Raw genomic sequence first — 12,212 nt, 5'->3', positions numbered from 1 at the left:
TTTTGGGTTTAAATATGTTTTAAATCATTGAAGCTCACACACTTTGTTAATAGGCCCTCAAATAGTGTAAAGACACTGCTTCTCAAAACAAAAAATAGGCATGGCTAATTGGATATTGACATAGGATTCGTTAGGGCTTGTTTACACCAGGTGCAGTGTGCGTACTGTTTTCCTGAACAGGATCAATGCCAATCACCAGAAAGGCACACCAAAAACTCTATTTTCCCTGTGAACACTGAAATGGCCAACCTGGGTGCTGATCAGGGTGGTGCATAAAAACTCATATTGTATGTTTTTTTCTATGATGGATCAGGCCTCCCCTGAAAGCTCCATGTACTATCCATGTCTGCTCACCACAGCTGAGCTGCAGTGCGTAGAAATTAATAAACCTTTTTTTTTTTTTGCAATAAAGTTGGAAGAAAAAAAGGAAAAAGTACACACTGTGGGGGTTATTTACAAAAGGCAAATCCACTTTGCAAGCGCACTTGGAAGTAGACTGCAAGTAGACTGCAAGTGCACTTGGAAGTGCAGTTGCTGTAAATCTGAGGAGTAGATCTGAAATGAGGGGAAGCTCTACTGATTTTATCATCCAATCATGTGCAAGCTAAAATGCTATTTTTTATTGTCCTTGCATGTCCCCCTCAGATCTACAGCGACTGCACTTCCAAGTGCACTTGCAGTGCAAAGTGGATTTGCCTTTCGTAAATAACCCCCTGTGATTGCACGTAAATATGCATTGCACCATCCCTTCTCAGACCTAACACTGACAGCTGTCCTCATGGCTAAACCCTGCATTTTACCATGCAAGCCAGTGTGAATGGGCCCTTAAAGAGCAGTTCAAGGCAGCAGATGAAAACAAGCAGTGAGCTACTAATGCTGTCAAGTCAACAGTGTTCAACAATGTTCATTGTTCATCTAAGAGGCTCAGTCAGAGGACATTGTGCTGCATAATTTCCTTCCGTTTTCTTGTATCACTAATCACATTCAAGCTTCCAACGTTGGTTTGATTCTGATTGGTGACTGTGAGACTCTCCTTAGTACTTTAAATGAGGATCTGCTGCCATCACAAAATACAACCAATTAACACTGTTACTTAATTTTCCCAAAATAGGATGACTTACAGTAAAGCTGACACATAGTATACTAGTAAAAGTGCCAATTGTATTACTGGAAGCAAACTGTTTTTGCTCTTACAATCCAGCTATGACATGTTTAAAAGGTAGAGAAGTCACCATACAGGTCCTCATTTAAAAAAAAAAAAAAATCCAGATGTACCCGAGTGTTAAAGGTATACAGTAGGTACATCATTGAAAATTCCTAAAGATTCAGAAAAACTGTTTCCAAAAACAATAAAAATGTGTAAAGAGAACAGTGAAACAAGTAAGGATGAGCCAAACACCCCCCCACCGGTTCGGTTCGCACCAGAACTTGCGAACAGGCAAAAATTCAGACGAATACACAAGTTGAAGTCGATGGGACACGAACATGAAAAAATTAAAGTGCTCATTTTAAAGGCTTATATGCAAGTTGTTTTCATAAAAAGTGTCTGGGGACCTGAGTCCTGCCCCAGGGGACATGTATCAATGCAAAAAAAAGTTTTAAAAACTGAGTTTTTTTCGGTAGAAGTGATTTTAATAATGCTTAAAGTGAAACAATAAAAATGAAATATTACTTTAAATATCGTGCCTGGGGGGGGGGGGGGGGGTGTCTATAGCATGCCCATAAGGAGGCACAGTTTTCCCATGTTTAGAACAGTACCACAGCAAAATGACATTTCTAAAGGAAAAAAGTAATTGAAAACTGTAATAAATTGTCGGTCTCGGCAATACAGATAAAACTCACTGAAAAAAATGGCATGGGTCCCCCCCTCCCAGTCCATTACCAGGCCCTTTGGGTCTGGTATGAATATTAAGGAAAACCCCGAACCAAAAAAAAAAAAAAAATTGCATGGGGGTCCCCCCAAAATCCATACTAGGCCCCTCAGGTCTGGTATGGATATTAAGGGGATCCTCGCACCAAATAAAAAAATGGCGTAGGGGTCCCCCAAAAATCCATGCAGACCCTTTCCAAGCACGCAACCTGGCAGGCCGCAGAAAAAGAGTGAGGGATGAGAGAGCAGCCCCCTCCTGAACCCTACCAGACCACATGCCCTCAACATGGGGGGATGCTTTGGAGTCACCTCCAAAGCACCTTGTCCCCATGTTGGGGGAAAAGGGCTTCATCCTCACAACCCTTGCCCGGTGGTTGTGGGGATCTGCAGGCAGGTGGCTTATCGGAATCTGAAAGCCCTCTTTAACCACTTAAATTTTCAGTTTTCAGCACTGTCACATTTTGAAACACAATTGCGCTGTCATGCAACACTGTACCTAAATTAAATTTTTATAATTTTTTCCCACAAATAGAGCTTTCTTTTGGTGGTATTTGATCACCTCTTTGGTTTTTTATTTCTTGCGCTATAAATAAAAGAAGAGTGACAAGTTTGAAAAAAACACAATATTTTTTACTTTTTACTATAATAAATATCAGTATTCAGATATTGGGGTTCAGTCAGCGCAAAACCAATACATGAATCAAATTAGATAATGCAAGAAGCTAAACACAAAAGGAAAAATATATAAAAACCCTTTCAAAGTACTAGATAAATAGCAGTGCAGCTCTAATAATGCAAAGAACAGACTAACACGTTAATCATAACACGAATATTAAACATTATATTTCTTATTTATTCCATGGTACTATGGTTGGAAACTGAGAGTAGCAGCGTGCAGTTGTTTAAAGCTGAGTGATATATACATGACCACTTTTAGTGGTGAACACCTGTTTGACCCAGATCAAGGTGAGCGGTTTGGCTAGCTCGTGGTGGAATCACAAATAAGCTACACTTTATGAATACTTGTGAGCACTTCTAATAATCACAGAGGAGATGTTTTTTTTGTTTACTCTTCTTTTTCACATCAACGGCGACTGTTTAATATTCGTGTTATGATTAACATGTTAGTCTGTTCTTTGCATTATTAGCGCTGCACTGTTATTTATCTATAATAAATATCCTGATTTAAAAAAATATATATATATTTTTTTCCTCAGTTTAGGCTGATATGTATTCTTCTTCATATTTTTGGTAAACAAAATCACAATAAGCATATATATTGATTGGTTTTCGCAAAAGTTATAGCGTCTACAAAATAGGGGATAGATTTATGGCATTTTTATGATTTTTTTTTTTTTTTACTAGTAATAGCAGCGATCTGCGATTTTTATCGTGACATTGCGGCGGACATATTGAACACTTTTGACACTATTTTGTGACCATTTTGCCCGAAAACAAGAAATCCTTGCAAAGCAAACAATACTGTCTCTTTGCCTGTGACATCAATCTCCACTGCATTTAAAGCTTAAATCTCGACTAAACAAGTATTGATGAAATATAAGTGGCCATGTTTATGCCTACCTAAATCTTGACATCTTTTGTGTATATCTTCCAGATCTGTGCAATAATGAAGTATGAAACAATTCCTACACTTTACCTCTTTGTAGGAGCTTCCTGTAATGCAGACTGGTCACTGCTCTCTTTCCTTGTGCAGGGTGACTGGTCTTGTATCTGTTCCCTTCTGTAGTTTTCTGCAGGCAGCCTGTAGTGGATGAGCCTGCAGGGTCCATTTAACAGCAGCTCACATTTCCTTCCACTATGCCATGTGTAACACAGTGATTTTGTCACCACTGCTTCTGCAAGGTAATATATTTTTTTCCAAAGCATTTGGTGCACATTAAGTAGATCTATTTCCTTGGTGGACCTATGATGAATATACTGAGATGCAGAGGCGTAACAAGAATCTTCAGGGCCCCTGGTGCAAGAAACCATGAAGGGCCCCTCTGACCCCAAGCTGAGTCCCTTCCCTCAAAACCCAGTGGCATAAAGTCAGCGCCTGATTGCAAGTACAACCTTTGTGATCCTGGTAGTTCAGCCACTGGTGTCAGTTGTTTTTTTTTTTATTCTTGTTATTTTTTTTAATCAATATTTTAACTATTTTATTAAAAAAATCAAATATTATTTTTATGTTATTTTTAATTTTTTTTGGAGCCCCACTGGGGGGCTTTGGTGAGATATCAGGGGTCTAAACAGATCGTAGATGTTTCACCTTTGAGACAGAAAAACAAGATTGATGACAGAGCCCTCAATCCCCAAACTCAGATGTACAGAGTGAATGGACAGGAACAGCTCTGTGCAGTTTCCCATTCATTCACAATCATAGTAAACACAGTGGGATATATTTACTAAAACTGAGTGCAAAATCTTGTGCAACTGCATAGAAACCAATCAGCTTCCACGTTTTATTGCCAAAGCTTAGTTGAACAAGCTGAAGTTAGAAGCTGATTGACTACCTGCACAGCTGCACTAGATTCTGAATGTTCCAGCTTTAATAAGTGAACCCCAGTTTACTATGTTTCAGTAATGAATGGACAGAGTCAGGGATCGGTACGGATCAATGACTCTATTCATTCAGACAAGGAAGGGGCCACTAAATGACAGATTTTTCAGTCCCTTCCCCACTCTCCATACTGACAGCATGCCCCATACTGACAGCAGCTGGTGGGATAAGGGAAGGGGGAACCCGGCACAGCTGTCGGGGACAAAAGGGGGCAGTGGAAAAGCACAGTGGGGCCACGAGAGGGGACAGAGGCCTGGGGGAGCATTAAGAGGCTGGATAGGAGGGCCGGCATGGGTGACTGGAATATAGCAGAACTGATTCCTTTCCTCCAGCAGCTGCAAAATGCCTGCAGGAGGGAGAGGGTGAGAAGCAGGCATTCAAAGGCTGTAGGAGGTAGGGAATATAGTTCCTTTATATGCCTCAGCTTCTCCTATCCAGGTGTGCATGGGGCCGATTTGCATTTGCGACCTCTGCGACCCCTGTAGGTACGCCCCTGCTGAGATGACGGTATTAGTGTCCAGAGTTTAGCTGTAGAAGGTAATCTGTATGAAATATTTTTGAAACAGTCAGATGTTTTGTCTCATGCTGCACTCTAGTTTTGTTCACTGGCCCCTACACCTCTACAAAATATAGTAGTGGAACATGAACCAGACACAACCAGAAGTGTGTTGAATGCCGACGATCTTTTAGCAAAAAATATCTCTTCAATGCTGCAAAGTTGGCATTGGCAGCAGGAAGGCAAGTATACAATACAAGCAAAAACCTTTTAGGGAGAATTGTGACTGTTTAAAAAAGTACAGTCAATGTAGGCAGGGACGCCTTTAAAACTGCCAAAGCATGACTGAATGGGAGCATATTTTACACTAGTATGTCTGGTAGCAGTGACCCACGGCACAAATCACATTTCCTGCAAAGAATTACAAACCAGGAGATCCAGACATCACAGGCACACGATTTATAGGGTTTCCTCTCCCACACAAGCTTCTATGTAATGCAAACAAATCTTATGAGCTCAGAATAAGTCTTCTAGATCTGCATGACACATATTCCATGCTAAGAAAATCAATGTTTGCTCATACTTTTTAGAAGCATATGACATCTAAAACATGCCATTTTGACAAATGAATGACTGTTTCTTCTTTAAGGCATTACTTATTTTATTTGCAAATTTCATGTTAACTACCGGAAGTAAAAAAAAAGGTTTGTTTACTTGTCAGATTTTGATGCGGATCATTTATCTCATAGCATCTATATAGGGGTGTTCCTGCATGACTATAATAGTCTATCAGTAATAATCTATCCAAATGATTATTAAAATATACAGTATACAGTTGGAGTACAGCAATCAGGGCTGTCTTTAAGGCAGTGCAAAAGGGGCAGCTGCCGTGGGCCCTGTCATTGTTGCGGGGCCCAAAGCAGCTGCCTCATACCTGCCAACTATCCCAGTTTAAATTCCCTTATCCTTTGACGTTTTAGTCCTAATATCTCAGTGTGAAGTGCTGCTACTAATGCTGCCCAGCTCTGCCTTATTGTTGTGTACAGACGACTCACCTGCAGACCTGTGTTAACATGTCAATAACCGGCATTCATATGTAAACAGCTGCATCCAGCGGTATTGATATGTAAATAAAGGTTGCATTCATATGTAGATCATGCCCTCCTGCAGTGTGGAGATGATGTGTTGTAACCTCTAGCAACCAATCAGTGAGCAGTAATACTGTACAGTAATCTCTAGCAACCAATTAACAAGCAGAAATAATTTGCTGTAACCTCTAGCAACTAATCAGTGAGCATTAATGATATGCTGTAACCACTAGCAACCAATCACAACTGCTGCCTGATCTGATACAGTAAACTGATTTGAAGTCTAGCTGCTATTTATTGTACATCTCAGAGCAGGTGGAGAGTGAAATTGCATGGGGGGGGGGGGGGGGACAAGAATTTTTTTGCCCAGGGTCCAATCAATATTAAAGACAGCCCAGACAGCGACTAGGGTAGCAGTGATAACAATGAGCAATTAGGAGTTCTCTCAGTCTACATAAAAGGAATAGAGCTACATATTTACAAACATGTCATCTCATCATTACGTATATTGAGGATCATATATATGTTGGTCAGAAGTCTGATGGACTTACACAAGCGCTGTTATAGTATGGGACTTGCACAGTGATTTTACTGGACTTTCTTATACTACCGTATTTTATATTTACAAAGAACATTGTAACTTTACATTAGTAGTGATAAGGAGGATTAAAAATCGTATCTATGGCTGTCTCATTTGTGCCCACGTGTTTTCCAAGTCAGTGGGCCTTGGGGGAAAAACGTATGACTCAGATCCAAGAACGTTCGCCGCTTTCCCCTTCATTCTACCAATGGACACATCATCATGTGTTTAATGATTTCATCCACACAAATGTGTTCTATTTAATGAGACATTTGTGCTTATGGTAGAAGATATTAATAACAGGAGGAAGTTATGGGCCTGTGGTTCACATGCTGACCCATGAAAATTCAGTTATATCCTTGGTATATTATGGTTCTGAAGCCCTAGGCTCATGTAATGACTGAGACATGTTTTCATATAGGTTTTACTTTCACAATCCCTATAGAATAATTATTGATGTGAAAAATAAAACAAATGTCTTAAGTGAGTTTTCCCAGTGCTTGGTCTCTAGAGATTCCTGTATTTTTCTCTTCCCTTTTTCTTTTGTTAATTTTCTTTCTAGTCTTCTGTTTTCCATCTATCCCTGCACCACAGTTTGTGCATTGTGCTATTTTTTTATTTTTTTTTCAAAAGTGCAAAAACATAAAACAGTAAAATGTGAGCAGAAACAATATTACAAAATTCAGATTCTTTCTTACCCCCTAATGACATGCAAGGGGGAATAGAGCAGCAGGTGTTATATAACCTATGCCATAGTTGAACTTAAAGAAAATCTGCTCTGAAAGAAATGTGGAGGCTGCCATTGCTGACCTTTCTCTCCAAAACTGCAAGTTGTCTGGCTGTTATATTGACTTTTTCTTCAATGTTTTGAAACACAGACACAATAAAAGAATGCACTTGTGACTTTTCTTCGCTGTGTGCTTATCCAAGGTCGAGAACTCTGAAAACACTAAAGCTAACAAAACAGTAACCCAAAAAATATTTTCGGAAAGAGGACAGTCATGGAAGTCCACATATTTATGTCATGATGGGTTTAAATATAATATATTATTATATTTAATATTAAATATTAAAGTTTTTACATATGCCTAAAGGGTTAGTTCACCTTTACTTGCTTTTCCCAATATGGCCTCTATGCATTACAGTATCCTTAACCACTTCAAGGCTGCCCTATAGCAGTTTTACTTTTACAGGGTGGCCACTGTGCACCAGATCACACACACACATATATATATATATATATATATATATATACGTAATCTTACACTTCCAGGTAGCGGGCGTGAATGCGCGCTGGCAGTGGTTCACTCCCCCTCTGATTCTGCACAGTGGGAGCTGATCAGCAGGTATCGCGGACACTATGTCACCCGCTAAACATTTGTTACAGAGGCAGAATGGCAGTCTGCCTATGTGAACAAGGCAGATTGCCGTTCTGTCAGTAGGGAAGGCATGGATCCTGTGTTCCTGCAAATGGACAAGGGACAAGGAAAAGGTTCAATGTCTTTCCTTAGTAAAAGCACCTTCCCACACAGTACACAAACACTGGCTAGGCACACAGTTAACCCTTTGATCGCCCCTGAGGTAAACCCCTTCCCAGCCAGTGTCATTAGTACAGTGACAGTGCATATTTTTTAGCACTGATCACTGTATAATTGTCACTGATTTGTCCGTCACAATATTGCAGCGTCCGATTTGTCTGCCGCAATTTTGCAGTCCTGATATAAATTGCTGATTGCCGCCATTACCACTAAAAAATAAATAAATAAAATAAAAATTCCATAAATATATCCCAAAGTTTGTAGGTGCTATAATTTTTGCACAACCCAATAAATATACACTTACTGTTTTTTTTTTGTTACCAAAAATATGTCGCAGAAAACACATTGATTTAAATTAATGAAGATATTTGATTTTTTTAATTTTTTTTATTGGATATATTATATAGCAGAAAGAAAATGTTTAGTTTTTTTCAAAATTGTCAGTCTTTTTTGTTTATAGCTCAAAAAATAAAAAATTGTGTACAGTGTTGCACGATGTGCAGTTGTCAGTTAAAGCAGAGTTCCACCCAAAAATGGAACTTCCACTTTAAGTGCAGTGCGTGCCCGGCTGTAAAGCCCCCTCAGATATCGGCATGAATCTGTAATTGCTGTGTTCTACAGACACGACTGATCACAGATCGGGGTAAAAATTAAATCACAACGGCTCTGTACCATTTGACTAGCTGTGTCCAATCACAGCTAATCGCAATTTTAATAGTATTTGTCATTTATCAGTAGTCCTCTCCTCATGCTGACAGCGCGTAAGTAGAGGAGAGCTGGTAACAGGCAAATCCACACAGGGACATCTACACTGATAATCAGGGCACCGATCATAAATCTCCTGATTATCAGTGCAGCCCCAACAGTGCCCACAAGTGCTGTTAATCTGTGCCCACAAGTGCTGCCTGTCAAGGATCATCAGTGATGCCTGTCAGTGCCCATCACTGATGCCTATCAGTGCCACATATCAGTGCCATTTATTTGTGCCCATTAGCATGGCTGCCATCAGGGGGTACAGCCATTAAAACTGTAAGGGGCCCTGGGGCCCACCTGGGCCAGAAGAAGGCAGAACGGGTGAAGGGGAGCCGTGCTGTGCAGTACAGAAACAATGTCGGCTGATTCTGCTCTCTGTGGCATTGATCTCAGCTATTTACTGCCACTTCTGGCTACTATGTGCATGTGCACCCCTTGTGTACTGTGCTTCTCTGTGTCAGACACAGCTCAGCTTTGTGAAAATGAGCTGGAACCAGGTAGGAAGATCTTCATTTCAAGTAGGGGCTATGAAGGAAAGGGAGAGGGGCTGTTTGTGTACAGGGAGGGGCCATAGCCTTGTGTGTTTGCAGATTTGTGTATATGTGGGGCCGACATATATATAGATGTGTGTGTGGGGGGGCTGAAATATATACAGGTGTGTGTGTGGGGGGTGACATATAGACAGGTGTGTGTGTGGGGGGTGACATATAGACAGGTGTGTGTGTGGGGGGTGACATATAGACAGGTGTGTGTGTGGGGGCTCACATATATACAGGTGTGTGTGTGGGGGGCTGATATATAAACAGGTGTGTTTGGGGAGGGGTCTGACATACATACAGGTGTGTGGGGGGCGTACATATACAGAGGTGTGTGTGGACGGGCTGACATTTATACAGGTGTTTGGGAGGCTGGCATATATACAGGTGTGTGTGTGTGTGAGGGGCTGGCATATATACAGGTGTGAGGGAGGCTGACATATGTACAGGAGAGGTGGCCAGAGTGCGAATTCGGTAGGATGGCCTGTGGGCAAGCCCTGGGGAGTGATGGTGGTCAGGTAGGGGGGCCGGGGGGCAGGCTCAAATATTTCTGATGGCTGCCCTGCCTATCAGTACCACCCATCAGTGCCTGATGGGCACTGTTAGGTGGTGCTGTGGGCACAGATAGGTGGCACTGATGAGTAGCCTTTATTGGCACTGATGAACACTGATAAGTGGCACTGATAGGGGGCACCGATGAGGGGCACTTATAAGGAGACATTGACAGGCATCACTGATGGACACTGAAAGACATCACTGGTGGGCACTGGCAGGCATCACTACTGGGACTGCACTGATAATCAATGCCCTGATTAAGACTGCAGACCCCCCTGTAGGCTCTCCTCTACTCATGCGCTGTCAGCGAAAGTAGAGAATTGCAAATAACCAGCACTTTCTTTTTAACTGTGATCAGCTGTGATTGGACACAGCTGATCAGATGGTAAATCATAGGCTCTTTACTGTGATTAGAGATATGGTGATTTTGCTGTAGGCTGGGCAGGAAGGGGTCTGCACTGATAATCAGTACATTCATTATCAGTGTAGTCCCATCAGCAATGCCCACCATTGATGCCAATCAGTGCCCACCAGTGGTGGCAATTAGTGTCCACCAGTGGTGGCAATCAATGCCCATCAGTGATGCCAATCAGTGGCCATCAGTGCTGCCTGCCAGTGCCACCTGATCAGTGCATCAGTGCCCATAAAGGCTGCCCATCAGTGCCACCTATCAGTGGTCAGCAGTGCCACCTGTCAGTGCCCATCAGTGATGCATATTTGTGCACATACATGCTGCCCATTAGTGCCACATATCAGTGCCCATCAGTGCTGCATATCAGTGCCACCTATCAGTGCTGCATGCTGCATATCAGTGCCCATTAGTGCTGCATATTAGTGCCTCCTCATCAGTGGCCATCAGTGCCACCCCATCAGTGCCCATCTGTGTAGCCTCTTCAGCACACATCAGTGAAGGAGATAAATTACTTATTTACCAAATTTTGTAACAGATTTTTTTTTTCATTTGTTAAGCAAAAAAACTAAACAAAACTCAGCAGTGATTACATACCACCAAAAGAAATCTGACTCAAAGAAATTATTAAAAATTGGGTTTGGGTACAGCCTTGCATGACGGCACAATTGTCATTCAAAGTGCGACAGCGCTGAAAGCTGAAAATTGGCCTGGGCAGGAAGGGGGTAAAAGTGCCCAGTATTAAAGTGGTTAAAGTTTCTGCTAAAAACTTACACTAGCACCTTTTTGTAATAAAGGAAATGTAACCAGAACCTCTCAAATGGTCCACTGAGTCAGTTAAAGAGTTTATAGCCTAATAGAATTTGCTGAGTTCTTTACCTTTACCTTGGAGAAATGTAATAGGACGGCAGAGAAAGTTTATTACTAAATTCCAAAAGTCGCACTGGATCATTGTTGAAGGCTTTTCCGGTGTGTATTGGAAGGGTTTACAGAAAGGCATCTAATGATTGTCTGTTTTCAGCATAATAATGGAACAGTTTGCAGCAAATACACGTTTTGAATCAAAGTAACACTTCATATATCTTAGATTTAAACATCATTTTGGATTTATTCAATGTTTGCCCATATTGACCAACATCTGCCAAAAGCCCAAAATCTGCCTAAATCATAATTCTTAATTTTAGCCTTAAAGGTGGATAAACCTCTATTTTGATCATTACTTGAACTGCCTGTTGCCATACATAAGCTCAGTGGTAATAACACCATTGACCACATGGTGGTACCCTTTAATCACTTCTCTTTTGACTTAAGCACTGCAGACATTTCAGAAATTGTGTTAAAGTTGAGCCTTGTTTAAAAAAAAGTAACCTGTACTACTTACATAGCTGTTACCTAGCATGTATATCAAATATTTGCGAGTTTACCAAATTAGATTAGTAATCACATGTATTATTATAAGGCATTTAAGAAACCAAATGCAATTGAATAGGCAAACAAATAATAAGACTCAGAGACGTCTTCCGAAGAAGCCTGTTAAATATATTGTACTGAAAATATCAAATGTGCATACAACCTTAAAATGTGGTTTATGTTATGTTAATGACTGGAGTAGGATATTGATAAGGCATAACAAAGAGTAATAATGACAGTAAGCAGAGTAGTAACTCAACAACCCATGGTAATTTTCACTATTTAGCACATCACAGCCACCAAGAAGCTTGAATTAAAGATTGAGTGGTTGCTATAGGTTACTGCACTTTCCATTTATTGAAAAGTCCTTTTTGAGTATTAAAGAGCAGATTGAATTGCTCATCATATTCCACATTC

This window comes from Lithobates pipiens, unplaced genomic scaffold, assembly GCF_037356315.1.
Source record: "Lithobates pipiens isolate NorthernLeopardFrog02 unplaced genomic scaffold, aLitPip1_a1.2 Scaffold_19, whole genome shotgun sequence".
NCBI classification, from domain to species: domain Eukaryota; kingdom Metazoa; phylum Chordata; class Amphibia; order Anura; family Ranidae; genus Lithobates; species Lithobates pipiens.
Note: the sequence above shows the minus strand (reverse complement) of the source record.